At 36.8% G+C, this 23,205-nt stretch overlaps 1 protein-coding gene across 1 annotated transcript in view; it reads right to left on the bottom strand.

Annotated features, from left to right (window-relative positions):
- KCTD8 (potassium channel tetramerization domain containing 8) overlaps positions 1-23,205 on the bottom strand; it is a gene marked incomplete at its 5' end in the record, with an annotated part of 70,056 nt that overhangs the window by 18,360 nt on the left and 28,491 nt on the right. The gene's annotated exons all lie outside the window — the stretch shown is intronic.

Here is a 23,205-nt window from a genome sequence, read left to right as displayed (position 1 = left end):
GGGCAAAATATAACATATGTTGCTCCTTTGAAGGTCTCAGCAGCAACTGAATAGAATACAATATTCACTGCCATTGGACTCTAAATTTAGTCTGTTCATGGGAGAGGAATTTTTTAGGTTTCTTCCACACTCATCCTGAAAAACCTGGATTTATCCACTTGTGCTGTGATTCCATGGGGGAAACTTAGAAATATACTTCAAAGAAGAGAGAAATTGCTTTGGCTTCCAGAGGGATTGTAAATCTCAGGCAGATACCCAGCATAAACCACTGAAGTGTCACCAACAGGGGCAGAATTCAAGGGACATATAAAAGTAGCAAGGACAGACATCCTCTGGTAGATCTTGCTGAAGGGGGACAAAAGATCTAAAGCTTAAACTGTCTCTTGTTCTCTGTGCACAGAGAAGAGATTATTGCCCCCTGAAACAGTAAAGAAAATAATGTGCTGGCACCTCATGTGTCTCAAATCACAGCACAATAACCAAATCTACAACAAAACAATTTCAGTGGTGCATTAATAAATACCATTCTTGTTTAGTCCCAAGGTTGTACATCAGAAGTGAGGGGACAGCCTTTTCTGCAGCACTGTGTCCAAGCAAAACAAGCCTGCATTACAGTTTAGCAAGATCTTACTGTTGAAACCATTAGGAGTTTCTTATTGTAAAATGGTTTGAAACAAAGAAAGCAATTCTAGCTTGAAAGCAGATTTGCATACAGGAGCTTAATTTATCAAACTGTGGGATGTATTTTGGAAAGGGAGAATACAAGTTAAGAAAAGGAGAAGCATATTGAAGATTATTATGCCTTCCAATCACACACATCTTTATACTCTGTATACTTATCTTCTGACATGTAAAGCTTCAGTTTTCCAAATAAAACACCTCAACAGCTTAATTGAAAACAACTGTGTCATGAAACAGGAAGAAGCATTTCCTAATCCAGAAGGTAAAGTGATACAAAGTTAACAGCACAATAAGATAAGGAATACAGCCTAACTGGTGATAAAATGTCAATATTCCAATAGATGTATACCAGCAGTCCATTAGATTTAATTAGGCTCTCTCAGCAAGCAATAAATCATGTAAGAGATGAATTGAAAAAGAAATCAGCTGACTGCTGGGAAACACTCATGGGTTGGTTTACCAGGGCTAATCTTTCAGTAAATTAAGAACTAACACAGACATGTTAAACAGAGGATTTGAAAAAAAAGACCTATGTCTAATATTAGTAGAGGATTAAGAGATTACACAAAGGCACTGTTGATCCACTCAGGTTTTAATTATGATCTCATTTATTGATATCATAAAAAAGTATTAAGAAAGATTCAAATGAAGGGAAGCACCAGACTGGAAAACTGGGCCACTTATGCACAGCCCATTCTGAAAACTGATAACAATTAGTGTGCAGCTTCACCCTGAGTTCAGCAAGCTCCATGTAGCTGCCCCTGTACACAGCATCAGCTAGATTAGAACCTACAGTTCACAGGGCATGAATGGAAAATGAAAAGCAAATGAATTGGTGGAGCATTTGCAGTACCAGGGCAGAGGAGCAGCAAGTGCAACACATGCTGCTGAACACACAAAACTAAACAAACAAAAGGGATATGACAATGAGAAAACAAAATTTGCTAGATACAGAAAAATATAAATTTCAAATTTGCTATACATTTGCTAGAGTCAGAAATACAGTATCAGATATTGATTTCCAATGTGCTATATGACTTTGCCAATTTTCTCATGTGAACCCTCCCTGTAAAAGATCAAGAACCACTAATGATAGACTGGTGAATGTCCTACTGATACACAGGTGCACACACACAGCACTTGTCACCTGTATTTGAGCCAAAACCAGGCAGGGAACTGGCATGAGAGGAACACAGATCCAAGATGATGAGTTTTGCTGAGAGAGAGTGCATATTGTTAAACCAGGCTTAGTACACAGAATCAGAGAATTTTAGGGGTTGGAATGGACCTTACAGATCACCCAGTCCTGACCCCCTACCCTGGGCAGGGACATCTCCCACCAGAGCAGGATGCTCAAGACTTTATCCAGCTCTAAATACTGCCAGGGCTGGGGCAGCCACAGCCTCCCTGGGCAGCCTGGGACAGTGTCTCACCATCCTCACAGGAAAAAGTTTTTTTTGAATACCTAACCTAAACCTCTCATCCTTCAAAATTTGAACCCATTATCCCTTGTCCTATCACTGCAGTTCCTAAGAAAGATGTTTGCATATAAATATAAAATATAAACAAAAATGGTGCAATGACAAATGCTGAGCAATGTTTGGATCAGAGCTTGCTCAGAACTTGGGCTGATTTCATCTGCATCAGTCTGAAATCTACAGCCCCTGGCCTCAGAGGAGAAATTACCCTGGTACAGAGAACACCTCCAATAGGATGCACAGCTTAGATGAAGCTCTTTAATGCATCTCACAGGGGTCTCAAGCTTTCATTCATCTCAAAGTACCACAGAATTACCACCACCTTTAAACAGCTTCTGAAAAATCAGTAACTCTACCTGTGTAATTTTCAGCACCAAAATACACCCTGGTAAAGATTCTTCTATCAGAGCAGTTATCTAAGTATTTCTCCACAGAAGATTAAAGAAAAAGTCCAGTTGAACAGCAGTAAAAGCTACAGAAAGAGCCCAAGAGGCTAACCCTAAAGTCTTCATATGTTTTATTGCACTAAAGTCTTATTATGTTTAATTTTTTAAGAAGATTTATGAGGACCCCTGAAAAAAATATATACTTTTCAGATAAATTTTATCTTTATCTACTGGAACCAGAAGACAAATCAATTTTAAAATCCTAATTACAAGAGCAGAGATACTAGTCTAGACGCCCAATCAAAACCAAAAAAGCTACAGGGGCAGATGGCCTGAAAATTTTTTCATGCAATGCAAAATCTCTTAAACCTTAAAATGGAAAAACCCCAGAGTTTCTAAAAGCATTTGGCCCAAAGAGTTATATTTTAACATGGTAACTACTTCTGATGATTTTCTTTACATAGTGTTCAGTGTAGGCTGTAATGCATTTTCAAGTATTTGTATGCTAAAGTGGGAGAATATTTTACATAAAACATTTTTTATGCAATATGAGGTTTAATAATACTTCATTGTATTAAAAACAGTTCAACCTTAGATAGCCTTTGTTAGAACTGCATTTCCTTTTTGGTAAAATTTCCTATAAAGTTTCTTTTTAACCTCTTCCATTTGTTGATGTCATTAAAATCACTAAATACTTCATGAAGACAAGGCAAGATGCATTCTTGAAAATTCAGGATTTTCCCTGGGAAATATACACATAGAACAGGGCCACTGTTTCCTGTGTCCAGCTGTAAGCTTGGGAGAGGTAACTGATCCTTAATGCAATGCATCTGTATAATAATTTCTATAAAAGCTATATATGGATTGAAAATCATGGCCTAAAGATTTCAAACTTTTCAATACGTATCATTTGGCTCTGGATTTCCATAAACATCCAAGAAAGTTTTAGGTGTATTCAAGTTCTTATCAGGATCTGAAGTTTATGACAGCAAAATCCTTGCAAATAAATTCCAATTTTCAAGTCCTGTTATACTAACCAAATAAAGAGAATAGTAATTAACAACTGCCTCCTCAGCTAGGAACTGCTCTGTAAAGTGCCTGTCATCTCTTGAAACAAAACAAACAACTGTTGTGTGCTAATTATGATTCAAATAGGTAGATGACCAATTCAGATAATGGGAGGGTTTAAGTGCCTAAAAAACTGAACTGCTCCTGTGACCTCAGTGATATGTCTTTGCAGCTCTGAGTCCAACACGTTTAGAAAAGGTGATTCCACTCCCACCACCCTCAACTGGTAGGATTAGGTGAAAGTGAAAATCTGGCAGAGACGTTTGGTTTGGTTGGTATTATTTCCTTAAACATACATATCTCTGAAATAAACAATTCTTTTTCATTTCTACAATCACCTCAGCTCTTCAGTAAACACAAGGTTTCATTATGAGGCTCAGAACTTGACTTCTTTGGCCTTATTTTGTAGGGAACAATCCAGATGATGTAACCTTGCTGTTGGCAGCATTAGAGATAAAGCTGATCTTAATTCCAGTTAAAGTCTCCCTTGCTCTTTGATCACACTAAACAAGGTCAAACTTATTTTACCTGAAGGTGTACCCTGTAAAACTCAGAAAGTGCTACAAAAAAGCAAGAGAATCATTCATAATTTAAATGACAGCATGTTTTATCCAAAGGGCTGTCAAGGAATATGACAAGGCTATGAAGTAAATTGAATTGAATTTAAGGAATCAATTGCAGGTGGTAGAGCTAAATGAGAAAGATTAAAATCGTAGTAAAAAAAGGGCAATGGAAATGAAAGCAGTTAGAGACAGATGTAAAATCACTTCAGTGATTGCCTAGCACTTTTCTAGTATTTTATAAATAAAAAATAATTGCCAATTAGGAGTAAATAGTTATTAACAGCATAATAAAAAAGAGAATGGAAAGACAGAAACTTTAAGAACCAAAAGACTTAGAAGATGGCACAGCCAGCAAACATACTTTAGTTGTAAGTTGAGGTCCTTCTAGTGATATATCTCTATATCTATATAGATATATCTAGATATCTTCTAGTGATACAAGAAGATTGCTCACCAGACATGTTCATTTTTTAATCACTGCTTCTAATGTGTCAGACTCTTCTGTTTAAGAATTGAAATGAAAAAAAATAAATATGCACAGTAAGCCACTTGGGTGTAAGTCAACTTTGCCTGATTAACTGTTGGAATAGAGAAATTAGCATGTCTGTAAGCAACTGAATAAACATTCAGTCTTCATGAAACAAAGCCATATATCTGTGGACATGAGTTCTGTCACTAACATAAGTGACAACAGCAATGTAGAGTAGCCAAAGGACACTATCTACCAAAAGGGTGATGTTGGTTACTCACAGATAAAGGAAGCAAAGTTGGCATTCTCTATGCTTCCTGTCTTTTAAAAATTCCAGTGAAAAGAACAGCTCATATGGAGCAATTTAACTTTTCTTTTCCTATGTTGATGTCAGCTTTGCAGTTATACTTGGCATAACAGCTTTGATTAAACATTTTATATAATTGTAAGCTTCCTGAGGGGACTCAGAATGGAACTATCAGGTGCTTGGGTTACATTCCAGATGGCAAGAGATTTGCTCAGCTTCACATGCCTCTTCCCACTGATGATACTAAACAACAGTGGAATTCATTTGCAAGTAATTCCAGGAACCATCAGGTTGAATTTCAAAGAATTTAAAAAAAAAAAAATAATCAGCAACTCGCTTTTAAAACAAAGCAGATGATTTGTACATATCTGTTTTATAAACAATTCCCTGGTTTTCTCTTGAGTAATTTTTAAACCTGTGTCTGCAAGATTCACACTCTAAAAGTGCTGCTGTGGCATTAAGGTTACATAGGAACTGAAATGGCTTTCTACAGTTAATCCTTTCCCACTCCTGATTTAATGTGCAGCTAAATGGATGTTAGAGTCAACAACCTCTGGAAGCAGACAAGGATGGTGAGGGGATGTGGAGGAGGCTGTCCACAGTCAGATTCATTTGGGCTATCATCACACATGGCCACTAGATAAATTTCCTTTCCCACAGCAAGTTAAGCTTCTACAAGGAGTTATAGGAGGGATCCAGATGCACCTCCAGAAATAGGAATGCCAAGGGACACCTCCAGGATGTCTGGGAACAAACCTGAGGATCCTGCTGTTCTAGAGAGGGTCAGATGTGGAGGGCTTGGAGGACAACCTCAATAATCATTCTCAGAATGATTATTAATGATTATTAAGCCTGTTCTGCTGTTTGCCATTTTCCCTGACTGTAGTGGGCTGTCAATTGCTCATACCTGGGTTTGACTTACAAATAGAATGTTTTAAGGTGTGGTTATACAAGCATCATGATTTAGCTGGAGAGCTTCTGGAGTTTTCTATCCCATAGACAACTAAAAGAGGACTTGAGCACAGTGAAGGTATTTCCACCCAAAGCTTCATCCCAAAAATTCTCTCTGGTGAATGAATATTCCTAAGCTCATAACTCTGAGTTCAGATCCACTGCTTCTTGTCATGGACAAAACTGAACCAGGCTGAACTAAATACCTGTAATAATATCTAAATACTAAATTAGACATTCTTCTAATTTAGCACCCTAAAAGACTTCATCTACTGGACTTCAGGCTCAACACCCAGCAGCAGACTGGCTTTCCCCTTCCCATATGCAGCAACACAAGCTGTGACAGCTTGAGGATGCCTGAGGAAGAGCAAGCAGCTGGGCAGGACTGGGCACTGCTTCTATGCTTCATCACAAGACCAATAATAATAAGAGGGATGTGGTTGTCCTGCAGGAACTTTCCTAAAGAGTGACTATAGATACCCAGTCAGAGGAGTTTGTAAAGGTACTTTCTTGCTAACCTGGAACCAAAGTTTTGTTCTGTGTGTGGAAGTTGTAATGCAGAATGAGAATTGAACTAATGTTAACAACTACAAGGAGTTACTGGATAAAAATATAGGCTCATCAGAGCTACTACTGTGTGTGGATTCACACAAAGTTATTGCAACAGGTAACAGCAGAGGAGGTGGGAACTGGCAGAGAAATTAATGCCTGACTTGCTGATCCCAATTCTGTTTATTCAGTCTGTATTATCCACTTTTTTTACTGCTAACAAGGAAAGGTGGAAGAACAAATACTTGCACTAAATTGTATGACTTTACTCTCATGTCAAAAGCTACAGAGGTAATCACACACCTTGGAATGGCCTTCACTGTTACACAGTAGACCACAGTTTTCAAATGAATATTCATCAAAACACTGTCTGACAGAATTCATTTTCCTCAGGTAAAACAATCAAGGAACTTAACCATGGGTAGTAATTTGAAAAATTAACATCAGTAATCTAATGTCAGACTGTCTTAGCAATGTAACATAAGATAGAGTGACTCTTGGATCTCAGTTTATCTCAGGACAGTTATTTCAAACCCCACTTCACTCTGCATAAGTGGAATATGGAACCATTGCACTGGAGCATATTCACATAGATATGAATACAAACAAATTATTTTTGTGGAATTACCTCCACTTTCTTATCAATACAGTTTGCAGACATTACCTTTGACTGATGGGATGTAAAAGTTAAAGCAGCATTTCCCAAGAAGGGATTCTTGGAATCAAAGAATTAAAAGCAATGTGAAACAGAGTAAAGGCCAAATGTATTTGACTTTGGAAGATCAGCATGGTGAACTGCAACTCTTTAAAGCTGAAATCTCAAAAAGAATTTTAAAAGGAAGTCCAATAAAGGATTTACTCAATTTGCTAATGAGTAATGTTTTAATGGAAAGTAAATATTATGTTCTATCAGATGAGTAAAATGTCATGCCTGAACTATATGGCAGATCTAGACATATAAATGAGAATTAATTTATTCTTTCATCTCAGATATATATAATATTACGCCACAAGTATTGGAAATTTTAAACAGTAATGTATAGGTTTAAACATTTTTTCACTGAACTAATGCTTAGAAAATTATATTGTAATAATAGGAAAAGTCACATAAAGTTAAGTAAAAAATTAATACATACCCAAAAGTACATACATTCAATTTAATTTTCAGTTAGAACTCTGTTTTGAAATTACCATGACAGGCATTTAAAGGTATTTGTATATAGTACTGGTATTTTTGGTGTACTTATATCTAAACCTTAGTTCTAAGATTTTGTTCAATCTGTTCTTTTAAAATATTAAAATACCAGTATTCAATTTGAATCAAGTCTTCAGGACATAAGCATCAATTCTAACCCACTGTTCTGACTGTCCTATTGATTAAAAAAAAAAAAAAAAAGAAAAACCACTGAAGTACTAATACAGCCTTATGGAAGGAGCTACAAAGAATAACTATTTTATGCCACTTGGGAGACCCAAACATGTAGAATGTTCAGAATCCATTCAAGGAACAAGTACTTGAATTTAATTTACAAAGGATTACAACTTCTGTAGCACTTACAGAAATCTTTGCTCAAGTGTAGGGTAAAAAATGGACAGAGAAACTTTAGCCAGGAAGGAAATCTTCAGGACTTCTGCAAGTGATGGTTTTGCCTGCAATTCAGCTGATTTAAATCCACTAATTTCCTTTTATCTACTTGGAAAATTCTTTACAAGAGAAGTATTTTCAAAAGAATCTCAGAAATTATTCTCTTTCCATAAATAAAACTGGCAATAAATATCTCATGCCTGCTAGAAATTGATGTGTAATTATGAAACATCCCAAAGTTTGGAAAGTTAGATTTCAATGTCATAACCTCTGGCACTTAATTGGATGTTCATGGACTTTTAATCTGTAATGATATATTAGAAAAATTAACTATGACTGCTCTTATGACAAAAAATACTATCCTCTAATCCTATTAGGAGTATAGAAAGCAGAGAAAATAAATATAAAAGATCATTTTAAGCTACACTAATTCTTGCTATAAAGCTATTTTTGGAACATATGCACTAAATATATTTATTCACACTCATGTCTTGTTCCTGCCAAGACTTGTCACAAACACCTAGGAGAGATCATATTCTTAGCTGACCTCAGGGCAATCTTCATAATTTTTATGAATTTATGTTTTAACAGTCCTTGTAAAATGCTGTAAAGTAACAGTTTCCCTGTTGTTCTTGAATGGATAAACAAATAGGTATTTGGAGAGGTTTGGGGGTATGAAGTTAAGAAGAGAGGGTAAAATTATTAGCAGAGAGAGGGTAAAATTATTATTACAGTGATGCCACCACACTGATGTCTACTGCAGAAACAGCTTTGTCATGCTACCCTGTTAACAGTACTGATTTAAATAATAAATATCTGAAACTCAGTTAATTTTTAAAACATTAGCCATCCACTGGGTGCATTCTACATTTTTAATCTGGCAAGGTCTTCTCTATTCAGTTTTATGACCTTCTTCCTCCTTCTATAGCAGAAAATCTGACTATTAGCTCTGGTGAGATGAAATGGAAAGTCCCACAAAGAAATTATTAATCATGTGAATAATTTCGTAGATAGGTAAGAAAGATTCCTCCTGTTTTTAAGAACTGTGAGCAATCTGAGGCTAAGGCTGCCTGCCTGACTTGCTAGTCATTACAAGTAATCAGAAAATTTGTGGGGAAAGATGTATTGATAATGAAACCATCTTGATGCTTCTAGAATTATTTTTTTTTCTTTTAATGCAGACTTGCATTGCCTGCTGCTTTTAGAGGTTTCAGGAGACACACACGAACATCTCAAACAAAAATGTGGCAGTGTTTGAGGAATTTGCACTGCATATATGTTTCAAAAAGCAGTTAGGGGTCAGATGGTGCCTAACTTCTGTGAAGCTGCACAGAGCTGCAGAAGGGAATAAATCCTGTGTACCCATCTGGGAAGAACAGCAGCTCTGATGCTTAATAACACAGCTGTTCTTTCTGCATTTTCACCCTCAGAGAAGTTTCTGGACTACCTGGACCATCCTTGAGAAGGCAGAAGGGATTTCCTGGGCTCTTTTAAGAGCTGCTCCTTGAGGTGCACATTATCTCATGCTGTGCCTTCATGAGGTCACTGGAAGGACACGGATTTTTCTGAAGGACTCAAAAGAAGAAAGGGGAGTAAACTGGCATGCTGGGTTTGTTAAAAACACTGTTTTTTGTAGCAGCTAAGTGTAAACAGGCCTGACCTTCCCCCTTAGCATGTCCCTCTGTAAAGGAATCAGAGAGCAAAGTAAATCTCTAGCTACACTAAAATAAAGGAAGGAAATTGGGAAGATGAGGAAAAAAGCAATTTTTTTCTTCCATGACTAAGTGAAAGAAAGGAAAGCTCATCACTTCTAAATAAATTACAAATATTAACATAGTCTTTACCCTCAAGGCAATGAGAGAGCTCAGATTGACAATGAAATCCTCCCATGGCAACCAGTAAATACAGGTTTGGCATTTTTAGGACAGAGGTTCTGGGACTGCCTACCCAAAAGATTCATCAAAAATTTACCAAAGCTGGTAATAGGGAAGTTTATTTCATCATACAGGACTACAATGAAAACTGACAAGTGTTCTTAGTGCTGTTTCCTTTCTAAGAAAAGCAACAATGTATGTTTATTTATTTCTGATTGGACTCTTGCATCTATATCATCTTCTCACGTCAAAAATAATTTTGTGATACTAACTTTTACAATGAATAGAAAGACTTTAAAGACAATGAGAAAATACAGCAAAGGGTGTAGCACAGCAAGCAAAGGGAGAGCAGAGCACTCTGGGATGCTATTTTAGGGCAATGTTTTTATTAATTCATCTCACAATCACAGAGCATCTGCCAGCTATGGTGAAACATTAAGGAAGAATGAATGAAAGACTGTACAGGAGAGAGAAAAATAATGTGCAATGAGCTGAGGACAAAATTACCTCCTGTGGACCCCCAGAAGAATAGTGATTGAATCAGATGAGGAACAAACTGTGTTCATACACCCTGTGCTGGAAGTGAACACAGACATATCTGGCGGAGACAAGGGGAAAATGCTTTTGTGCTTTGAGCCTCATGGGCAGTGTGGATTGACACTTTGTGTGTTCAAAACCAGAGAGCTAAATATTCACTAGAAATTATAGAAATTACAGATGTAGGTAAGCTGCTTCTGAAACAATGAAGCATTTGCAGGTGTCTGTTTTCTAAACATGTTCATTTTCTTCATGATTAGGACAATTTAGCTGAATATATTTTGCTGGGGAAAAAATCACAACCTGCCTGGACTGGTTTTGCTCCTTATTTTTGGCATAATTCTTGGAATTATTTGTCAATAAGGAAATAAAGGAGCAGAAAATAGAGAATGAGACTATGTAACTGGTTTTTAAACAGCAGTTAGCAAAATGTAGACATCCTGAAATTAAGGTGTAAGATGTGAAAATTCCCCTATACAGACCTTGCATAGTAAGATGTGAAAATTCCCCTATACAGACCATAGCGAATAACAGAAACAAGTAATGTGATTTGGACATGAATTTTAGGCAATTAATATTCTAAAAAATGCTCTTAAATCCCAAGAGTTTTCACACACAAGTTTCTGTGTAATGACAGATAATGCATATTTTGACACAAAAAATCACAACAATATAGTTTTAACTTTAATTCACGGAGGCATTTTAAACTTTATATATACAACAATATAGTTTTAACTTTAATTCATGGAGGTATTTTAAACTTTATATACACCCCTAACCACATAACTATTCCCTGTGCATCCCAGAGCTCCCTACCTTTTAATGAATTTTCATTTACTAAGAACTACAACAAAGGTTAATGCTGCCCTTCCATATTGTGTGCACTTCTTTTTCCAGAATAGCCAGATGCTGATTTCCTTCAGCTGAGTCCCTGGCCAGAACATTTTGGTATGTTTGCATTCACAGAGCAGTGCCAGACAGATTTCTGGTGTCAACTATACCTCCAAAAATATAGAGCACCATTGCTGACTGAAGAAGATCATGAACTTGAAAAGCTCCAATGCATTCTTAAAAAAGAGTTGTAATAAAGGAGCTCTAAATCTGAGTAACTGTTATGTGGCTGCTGCTATAACCAGGAAAATTCCTACCAGCAATGGACTCAGCCTGTGGTGATACAGTGGTGAACTGGGACTGCCCAACTGGCTCAGCTTTCCCTTCCCACCTGTTAAGAACAGCTATTTTATTTTTGCCTTTCTATTATCTATATCCTCTAAAACCATTATACATTAAAGATTGAAACATGGGGAAAAAATGTTTCCTTAACCATATCAAATTAATTATCAAAACCAAAACTGTTTTTATTGTCTTGGCCTCAAATACATACAAAGCATACGAACTTCCCTTAATTGCACCTGAAGAATTAAAAATGTGCTGCTAATGTGCAATTCTGCTATTAACATACTTTATCTAATGACATTTAAATGAAATATTTAGTGTGGGTTTGTACCTACAAGCCAGGTTTAATTTTTATTTTCCAGGATATAGCAAAACTGGTTTTACATTTCAATTAAAGCAATCACTGCAGCAGACAAGTTTCCAGCTGAATACTTCCCTCTCTGCCCAGGTGTTTACATGTCCCTTGGCATATGTCTCCTTTCTTGTAGCAGCTCAACATTTTTCCAGTCTATGTTATAAGCCACAGCAGGTTATCAAATGCTGTGACTTGAAGCTATGAAGGCAAGGAAGGGAAAGATATGGAAGTTCTTGTATGTATTTATATTTCCAATTATTATATCCTCTCTGTATCTCCTCTTTCCATCTCACAAGAACTCATCATCCATCCTGGGCCCACAGATGTCAGGAGCAGACACTAGCAAACTGCTGTCTCAGGAGAGACTGTGCCCAGAGACACAATCAATGTGTTTGCCCATCAGGCCAACACTGCTCAGCACAAAATGCTTCTTAGCCACATCTGCCATCGGAAAAAACAATCAAAAACCTTCCCCTGTGCTCTTACACAGAATTCACCAAGATGCAGAACAAAGTACAAAGGAGTCTGACTTAAAAATTACTCATGCAAGCAACTTCATCTATGCACAATGTTCTCCTGCCCAATCAAGATTTCTCTACAGATTTTTTGTTTCCATACAGAGGAAACAACTTCCAGTCTTAGCATGGTTCTTTCTTTTGCTTTAATATAAATGATTAAAAGGTTAATGATGTTTTGATACAAAAGAGCATTCGCATAACGACAACAGAAAGACACGCAGCTAATACTAAGTATAAAATTTTGTCACTTATTCTAGACATTAAATATAGTTAAGCTTTCAGAGAGCATCTGTAAAGGTTTCCTTGAGCTCTCTGTGTTTGCTTCAGTGTGAACTGGGTTCATCCCTCTCAATTAGGATAGCTGTCAGCAACTCTAAATTATTCACAGCTAATGAGGTACAGGAAAGCCCTCAGCACTCCCGAGGTTAGAAGGACAATGCAGTGTTAGACTGGTGTTCTGTCAGTGAGGAAGGTGTGATGCCTGTATGGCCACTAAAACAGCCTTAAATTGGAAATATGCCACTATGGCACTGGAGAGAAACACCCCTGACACCCACAGTTTAGGCCACACTCTGTGGATATCCTGTAAACAGTAAAGTGAATATTGTTCCTGCTACAAAGACAACAATCTAATACACTAATAAACTGAGAGATCATTATATGTAATCTTTTTTTAAAAAATCTTATGACCATTTTCTGACCTCAGTTGTACTGCCACCAATCTCCTGTAACTTCCCTGTAAGTCATTAATCAGTAGGGTTTTTTCTACAAGGTTCAAGAATAGCTATGAAATTCATATTTTATAGTGTGTTCCATAAAAAGCAAATATCATTTCAAATACAATTATTTACTTTCCTACCAAAATTGGTATAAACAGAACATAATCATTCATATATTTTGACTGACCTATCCATTTTTAAATCAATCGGTCCAGTTTTCTGGATTCTAACAAGACATCTAGACATCCATGGCAGAACTGACCTATCCATTTTTAAATCAATCAGTCCAGTTTTCTGGATGCTAACAAGACATCTAAACATCCATGGCAGAAAAAAAAGTGCCCAATTCTAGACATGACTGCTCAGGTAACAAATGCCTTATGTGCCACATGGTCTGGAGACAGTGACCAACCATAGCTGTGACCTGTAGACTTAGTGATCCCAATTAATGGAAAAACTTCCTATGGCCACACAAGACTATGAAGATATGTGATAGTTATCTGCTCCCTGTCTGCTGTCCTCACTGAACATTATCTGTCATCTGCTGTTCCCCAGCACTTGGTCATTCCTGTAGGACTTTTCCCACCTTTCCCCTTCTTCCCTTGTCAAACACAGTGATTTTCTACAATAGTTCTGTTCCCCTGAAATTGTGAAATTGCACAGTAAAGAAAAGGCATTCTGAGTACAAGATGCTACACTGGAACCAGAAAAAGACAAATGAACTCACTATGTGAAGAAAGACAAAATCATTGTGGGCCACAGTGATAGGAAATTGTAAAATTAACTCCTTCTATTGCTTCATCCTCATTGCCTCCACATGCAAGCAGAAACACCAGCTGAAATATGTATACATAAAAGTACACACAGAGGATTGTTTGCAGATTCTTCTAAATGAGTATTTGCAATGCATTAAAAAAAGCAACAAAGAACAAAGTACACATGATTTTGCAGCTAATTCTTTTTTAATAATAATTAAGATTAAATTTTTATCTGTGTCACAACTTTCTGTCAGATTGGGAATCTCTGTAAAGGATAATCCTTAGCTTCAATGAAGGATACCTTGACTATCTGAAATGGCCACAAACTTCACCCTTTTTCAATTAGGGTTGTCACAAGTTCTTTGCAGTATTTCCATAGCTCATGAAATTGCAAGTATACATTAGAAAAATACTGTAAGAAAGAACATACTTCCCACACATGAATCATTCCCATACATCTATCACTCCATTGAAACAGATTTTTGTTCCATTTATAAGATGCGAAGTTTAGCAACAACTGGCAGTTGGAAAACTTACACAATAAGAAGAAATTGAAAAGACCCATATAGTGCCAGTCACTAATGTGTATCAAATCATGTCCCAATAACATCAACTTTACTGCACAGCTCCTCAACACAAGCCAAACATTTCAGTGAGACAGATGACAAATCTCATATCCCATTTCATCTTATTACACTTACTGTTATTATTAACATTGTTTTATGAAAATAAAGCCATTTCCTTTTGCTATAATTTTTCTCAAGAAGTGAGTGATGCTTCCTTATGATACATTAAAGTGGAAACATGCACTGTATTTCTGTTGTCCATTATGCTAATATTTTATTCTGCAGTGGCTCCCTAAGGCCTGCTAGCAGTGGACAGCAGATGGAACTTTATTTTTTAGTGGCTGGAAAACTTCCCAAAGTAATATATGCCCTGTTCATGTATTCATCAGTCAGTTCTGATGAATACTGACTAGCTGTCAAATTAGAAACATACCTACATAAAAATGGAACCGAATGCATATTCTTTTTTTAGGGAAGATTTACTCTTCTGAGAGGTTTAACAGAAGCCTTGGGACCATTCCTTCAGCTCTGCTGTGAGCATGTGAACTCAGTGACTGTGGAGGTGCTCAGGACTTTGATGCTAAAACTGACCTTGATAATTGGTTAGAAGAAGAAAAAAAGAGCAATCTATTACATGCATGAATAACCTCGTATTAGTTGCCAGCAAATGAAACCAACTCTTTCTTTTAATTCCTCAGCCTTCCACACACTCACCATAAAAAGGTGAATTTGTGGTACTTGCAGGCAACTGAAGCTCAAAGGAGCCAATTAAGGCAAGTAGAGCCAAATGGACACAGTTTCAATGTTACATTATATGATTTTTTTTTTTTAATAAAGATATATATTTGTGTATGTTATACTAATAATGTACTAACTGTATGCAGGTCTTAAAGACATCATCTCATAAACAGGTATCAAAACACTTCATGAAAGTAATCAGAATCAGTACAACTACTTTACAGATGGAAAAACTAGGACAGATAGAAAAACTGGGACACAAAGGACTGAAACCACCTGACAAAGAGAACAGCCAGCAAAACTCTCATATTCACCTTACAACTCAAAAATCTAACAACAGTATTCCTTATCCTATAGCATCCCAAAAGAGGCATCTCTACAGTTTGTGTACTCATAGACAATATACTGTCCAAGTTAAACAAAATGCAGCTTATTACATGCAGTATCTTGCAATCTTCTCAACTATTTTTTCTAAAAACCTTGTTTCTATGCTCAGTATAACCACCTGATAAGAACCATTTGCAGCAAGCTTCAAATCGGATGCAAATATAAATACCTGTCCATAGTGTCTTTCTGAATATATCAAGCTTTTCAGTCCTTAAATTAGAGTGAAAACACACCAAACAAATTCTAATTGCTTTGACTCTGTCTGCAACACCCAACAAATTGTAAGGGCAAAGTATAAAAAGAGAAAAGCAGAAAGGACAATTTCAAGGTAATGTCACTGTCTTTGCCCTAAGGATGGGAACAAAAATCAAGGGATGGAATATTATTAAACACAGTTTAGCAAGTAGAAGACTTTTGTCAGTATTTAGTGTCAATATTTGGCAATAAGCACCTACATTTTATGATTTAATCCTGGGAAGAATTATGTGCAAACTTGAATTTACTCCACTGCTAAAAGTTTGTATCCATCTTTGAGTTCATGTCTGAGTCATCCATTTAATCCTTGTGACACAAAACAAGGTGTTACCTTATAAAGTAACATATCCCTTTCATAACTTTTGGAATAGGAACTTTGTCCACATGGGCTGACAACATTTCCAAAACTGCACAAAAACACTTGGGAACACACAGGAAAAGCCTGACATGAAAATAATCAGATTTTTCAGAATTACAGCTCATGTTTACAAATCTCAGTGATACTGAAATACAAGATCATTTTGCTGATTATTTACAGGTAGAAGTTCTTACCTAGTTTTGACCTGTCACATATGACAAGCCATTAAGTTTGGAAAGTGAAAAAAAATAAAAAAAAAATAAAAAAAAGGAAGCATGGCCCTATAAAATAAAGCATAAAAATTAGCTTATTCTTGTAAAGGCTCAACTGTACTGTAAAAAGACTGAATTCACAGCTTCCGTTCATTATGGAGCATGTTTCTAATTTCCTACTGCTGACTCACAGCAATTAAGCTAGGAAACAGTCAAGAGAGAAAGACAGGCAGACAATTCACCACTGGCACTTTAGATTATTCACAGTGTGAGTTTGGCTCCAGGGATAAGAAATAAGGTGCCATGAAATCCTACAAAAGCAAAGTTTCCATGTGCCTTAATTTTAAAATTAGAGAAAATGGAAAGAGCTGTATGGAATAATTAGGCTAACAACATTATGCTTTTAGTTACAGCAGGCTCTGCTGTACAAAAACAAACAGCTGAAAACAGAAGGTGTATAAAGCATTAGGTTTCTTTCCAGCTTGAATGATTTTTAATGATGGGATAATCTGTCACCTACATCAAAGAAAAAGTCTGGGTAAAAAAATGCACTATCCTGCCAATATTAAGCAGCATATGCAAACAAACAAACCAAGTGTAAAGTCACACTAGTGCAAAAAAAAAAAAAGAATTTGAGTCATAAATGGGGCTTTGGCATATGATCTCATGGGGTAAGTACTCAGAGACATCAAGTTTTCTGTATCTGGGCAAACATGCATGCACAGAACCTTGGTTAATACTCTGTTACAGTAAGAACAGGCATATTTCAAACCTCTTCCCTCAAATTACATACATTTTTAGTTCTTTTATTCATTTAAACCAGCTGTGAAATGAAGTGGGCTCAGTGCAGAGTGAGAGGACAGAGATGTTTCTGACAATTACAGGTCAGTCCCAAAGGAACTGCCTGGAACCAGAGAGCTAGGACAAAACACCAGAACCATCTTCATCACACTGCCCTAAGCATGATCATGACAACAATTAGCAGCAGAAAAAGTTGCTTCAACTGTTTCAGTTACCTACTCTAAAGTAACTTGTTAACTTCTTTACCTATATCTGCAAATAAAATAATTTCATTGTAACACTCGAGATTGCTTCATTCTTTTTCCGTGTTTCATTTCATCTCAGAAACACTCTTTTAACAGGGAGTTTAGCTAAAAAGAAAAAAAAAAATTGCCACTCAGTATTAAATCCCAGATATTTATCCTTTCTAATGGTACTCAGTTTTTAACCTGGCAAAGGATTTCCATGGCTTGCAGAAACAGGTTCTTTTAAATACTGCAAAAGTAGATGTTACTTGGGGTTTATATCGCTCTGCATTTTAGCATCTCTTCAGTTGAATCCAGTTGCCAAGGTCTGCACTTTTCATGGACAAATGTTTTCTAACCTGTGAGAAGGGAAACCATGCTTCATTTGCTTCATACAGCTAATTCTTCACTAGTCACTTTGTGCATTATGGACCTTCCATTTCCAGAGCTGTGTGTTTCAAAATAGGTTTAGTTTTTAAGTAAGAACATTTCAACAAAGGAGCAAAGACCATGCATGTTACTGCTGCTTCAGATCACCAGTAATACAGGATATTTTGTGTTGTAAGATCACACAAGTTCAAGAGCACTAGGGTTAGTTTCTGTTACAATGGTCCTTGCCAGATGTGCTGATGTAATCATCATTAAGGCATAAAGTGCAAACTTTTGGTCTGGGCAAGCCACCCAGCACAGATGGGCTGCCCCTGAAGGGAGAGATTTCCAACTAACTGATGCAAGATACAATTATTTCCCACTTTGCCCCTGAGCATTTACAAGAAAACAATAAAAATCAAACTCTGATTGGTAGTGAAGTGAAGAAAGAAATACTGAGTGCTGGTGGAAACGCTGCACAGGAGCAAACACCATGTGCTTAGTTTCCTAAGTAAAGGAAGATGTCTGATAAAAGGTACATAAAATTTAAATGACTATGTAGGTAAGGCTAGAGAGATTACAAGCAGTTTTACAATCAAATGCAGAAAGGGTTACACTATTTTTGTTTATGCAGATGATGTTAATAATTTTCACCACCTCATTGCCATTTAAAACTCAAGCAGACAGCAATATTATTTAGAACTAGGAGACTATTTATCATTCTCAAGGTCAGATGTTTATCTACAACTAGACTTTAATCAGCACCACTGCTCTGTGATAATAAACATCTCAGACCATGGATTCTCTTTCATACTATGAAGAAAACATGAGGGTGGGAAATTCCATCTCTCCAGCATTCTGTCAAAGCACTTGTAGTTCCATGTTCCTTATCTCTATCCTTTGATTATCATTTTTTTTTCTCTTCTACTTTCCATCAATCAAAAAACTTGTTCTAATTTTATAAATATCTACACTTAACACTCTTTTTTACTGTCACAAACATTTTAGAATTTACTCATCTTTAGGGGAAAAGATAATACATTCTATTTATAATGAATATTCTCCAGTGAAAGAATTTCAGTATCATAGGTCATGGAGCTCAGAAATCCAGACAGGAAATCAGAGACATCTGAAGACTGAGATGCTAATGTCTACAAAAAAAACCCCAGTGTTATTTATTCTCATTTCTTCTAGAAGAGTGGCATACAGAGTTACAGCTAAGGAACAAAAATATCCCAGTTCTCAACACCTAAATTTTGATACCAGGAAAGTATCCTATGTGAAGTATTCATGAAGGAGAGGGAAAAAAATTAAAATCCTGCAAATAAATCATGACTTATTTTCTCAGCTCTTTTCAGGACACCAAGTGATGTGCTTTGGTGTCTCCAAGTTTCCCTTGCTTTAAACATAAAACATTATCATATTTTAAAATTTAATGATCTAGTCACAAAAATATTACAAAGGATCTGTGAATAATAGTTACTTCAAAAGCATTTTAGGCAGGTAAAGTTTAATGTTGACTTTCAAATAAGTAGTTTATCACTTGCCAACAATGATAGCTTTTCTTGGTCAGACAGTAGCCAACTTTCAACAGCTTGAACACACTAGTGAAGGTCTTATTTGAACTGTGATCTAAATGCAACAGTATCATAGCTCCAAAGACATCAGTTTTCACTTGCAATCCTTTATTTCAGCTCATTAAAAATATATCTGTGTACCTAAAACCCCAAAATATTGTGATGTGGTTGAAGAATTGCTTCTAGATAAATATTTTAGATACTAATAATCTATTATGACTGCTGTTTAGATTCTGTATCTTGCACTATGCATTATTATTTCTTAATGATGTTTTTTCACCAGCAAGTAATTAATTTTCATCATACTTTTCTACTTGAGACTTCAAGAACCTGAAGGCATTCTGTGAAATCTTTGAACTTGAAATTTCCTTTGTACTTTCTATTTCTCTCCCTATTCTGCTGGTTCACACTAACATATTGAAAAATATAGCTAAAAAGGTCACGAGCAAAAAAGGACATTTGTAGCAGCATTAGAAACAATTCAGTGTTGGAGTAAACAGAATGAAAGTAAATATAAACATAGTTCATGAAGGCAGCAGAGACTGTTGTTGAAACAATTTAGAAAAGTGCTCTTTGTATCAATATTGTTGCCACTAGACCTTAGATTTCAGCTCATCTCTGAAGCCTCTAAACTGAATGTCCTTGGCACTCCAGTTTTCTGAATCATGAGTTAAATTAACTATTGACCAGACTTAAATTACTAAACCCTGATGTTTGTCAAATTTCCCCAAGAATCTGATGCTTTTTGTACAGGAACCTTTTTTAATCATTATTGACCTCTTGGAAACAGTAACCATTAGCTCTTCCCAACTAGGACTGTCATTTCGCATACAAACAAGTAAAATCAGCCAAATACCTTCAGTTTTAGTCTTCTAAAAGGAAAAGGCCACTGAGTTTACTGCAGAGCATTTCCAAACAGCCATAACTACCTGATGCCCAGGTGGAATAATCAGCTTTCTGTGGCAGCAATTCAAAAAAGCATGTGTAATATCTTCTAGAAATATTGTTATTTAGGAACAGAGCGTAGCATTGAAACACCAATGGCAAGATTTGACATCTACATATTTAATTGCATGGATCACTGTTGGTGATACAGTGACAGTGTACTATCTTAGCTGAATTTTGCATATTGTTTCATTCCATAGTGTTACTTTGAATGCAGAGCATTTGCACAGCTATGGTAATGATCTACTGGTGTAGTTAGGTAAGCATTTTTAAAAGAGCAGTGTCATTAATATTAACAGCACTGAATTTTCTTGTGAAATAATAAAAATACAGTCAAGTTTCAATAATTACAAAAGGCAATGGGTAAGCATCAAATATATGTATTGCAAACAGTCTACTTTTTCAGCACTAGAAATGCCCTAAGTGCAAAGAAATGACATATGGTCAAAACCAGAAAAGCTGCTAGCCAGCAACTGGGTAAGTGAATAAAGAGTACAAAGTAATAACAATCTAAGTCAGTATTTGACATGTCAGGCTGTCAATTTGGTTTTGAAAGAGATGCAAGGACCAAAGAAGGAAAGGTGAAGAAAGATCTTGGTATTGACAAGTGCAAACAAAGAGGCAATTGCAGTATTGGTCATATTGGACTTGTTGATTTTTTCTCTGAAAAAGACACCAGACTCCTACATATACATGGAGACAACAGCAGAAGGCAGGAAATGTTATGTATGCATAAAAGGCTACTTAAATTATTTGATGCATAAATATCCAGACAAAATACCACTGCTGTATATGTAGAATGAGGAAATTCTGTCACACACAGTTTCTCCCCATGAAGGTGATTTTGTTCATATTGCTAACCATGAAAAGTCACACTTGTTTGCTGCTGACTTCTTCAGCAAGACATGTCCCACTTGACAAATACAACTCTGGGGCTCTGACAGGATGGGTTAATCCTGCAGGAGGAGGAGAAGAACCAGCAGGAGTGTGGCTCTGCTCCTCAGAGAAGGAAGCAGTGGTCCCTAGAGCAAGCAGCAAGCACTCAGAGCATAAAGGGCTGCTGCACTCACTGAAATAGCACACTTGCCTGGAAATTGGATCAGCAGACCTGGGATGCACCGAGCAACTCAATATTAAGTGCTTCTGCATCATGGGGTTTGGTTTCAGAATTCTCTAAATTCAAGAAGAGTTTTGAAACAAGAGAGATTATTTTCAAACCAAAACATGATGCTCTTTCAACTGCCCATGTCTGCCATTATAGGCACTTATTGAGCCTGATGTGTGGGAGAATAAGGCTAAGGTGAAATCAATAGTCAGTTGCATTTCTACCTACATCATCTGTCATTGACTGGGTATTTCAGTTCTACATATTTGGCAAACTGATGAGAGTACTGCTGCCTCCACCACTGAGCTCCAGTGAATCACTGAATGCCACAACATTGGCCACTCCAGCTGCATGTTGTGGGGTCTGCACTTCATCTGTGCAGTACTGCAGTCACCATCCTCCTGCTCCACCACTTCAACACAATGCTAGATTGTGCCATTCTACCTGTAAGGAGTCTGGCTACTCACTTCCCTCTCTGGCAAACCAAGTCCAAGAAATGGCCACCACATCACCACCACCAGAACATGTTCTCCCTGAATGTTAAGGGGAAAAACTCTACTCTAGTAGAGCAGCTTGGTGCTGCAGAAACTCAAGATGGATGCCTAGGTCTCTCAAGTACATCTTGTGTACAGTGAAATTAGTCTGTCCAGTCTGAAACAGCTGCATAATGATCAAATGTAAGCACTTGGCTTGCCTGAGGTGTTTAATTGCATCTTAGACATCTAATTTCCCATCTTACAACATATGGTCTTATATAGTCAGGAAGCTGCAAATACACATGTTGAGGATAGTGAGAGAGGATTGATCTTAATGGGAGGGAAATACATGGAAAGGTGCAAAGTGTAGTAGCATAATTTTTACCAGCAATGCATGGGAATGGGAGGGCTGAGGCTAGACAAGTAGTTACTAATGCTGACAGGCTGTAAGTAGGGATGGAAGAGAAAAGGCAGATTTAAACAACTAGGCATAGATGCAAGGCAGCCACTTATGGCTGGGAAGGATGATGATTCAACCCCTGAGAGCTACTCATCAAGAGAATCTCTGTGAACACACTGATCAAGTGAACTTACTATTTATACTAAAACCACTTGAAACAAGTGTGAAAATAGGTCACAACTGCAACAGCCTGAAGTAGCATGGGAAAAACAAGCAGAGCATGTTCTGCTGTGAAGCAAAGAGTCAGAAGTCTAAAACCTGAGCAGCTGTGTGAGTGTGAATTACCAGTGAAGTGCTCTCACAACAGAAGTATCCATATCTTCCTCCAATTCCTCTTTGTGTATATAAAAATCTGCTGAAGATTACAATGAAGATTACAATGGAAGACAAACAGTTAATTTTAAGGGCAGAAACTTTACTGACTTTCCTGGTGGTTGCTTGCTGGTAATGAGGAATCCTGAAAAGTGAAGATTAAAATATGAAACACCTTCTTATCTTTATCGCCATGTGCTCCAAAAACAAATGCTACCTATGGTGTTATTAGCAACATCAAAGCTTTTGAATTTCTTCTGGAAGTTTTACATTTTCCATTTGGCTCAAAGACACAGAGGAAGGCTTTTCAAAGCCCTTGGGAATGTATCACAAGCAGTGTTATATATATTAATAAGTGCCCTGGCCTGGTAACAAGAAGACCAGCTTGTACATTATAGCCAAGTCCAGAGGGACATATGCAGGTGGGTTGAGTTACAGGTGGACTA

The sequence above is a fragment of the Acanthisitta chloris genome, unplaced genomic scaffold (assembly GCF_000695815.1).
Source record: "Acanthisitta chloris isolate BGI_N310 unplaced genomic scaffold, ASM69581v1 scaffold4218, whole genome shotgun sequence".
Classification (NCBI taxonomy): domain Eukaryota; kingdom Metazoa; phylum Chordata; class Aves; order Passeriformes; family Acanthisittidae; genus Acanthisitta; species Acanthisitta chloris.
This window is presented reverse-complemented; position numbering and strand designations above follow the sequence as displayed.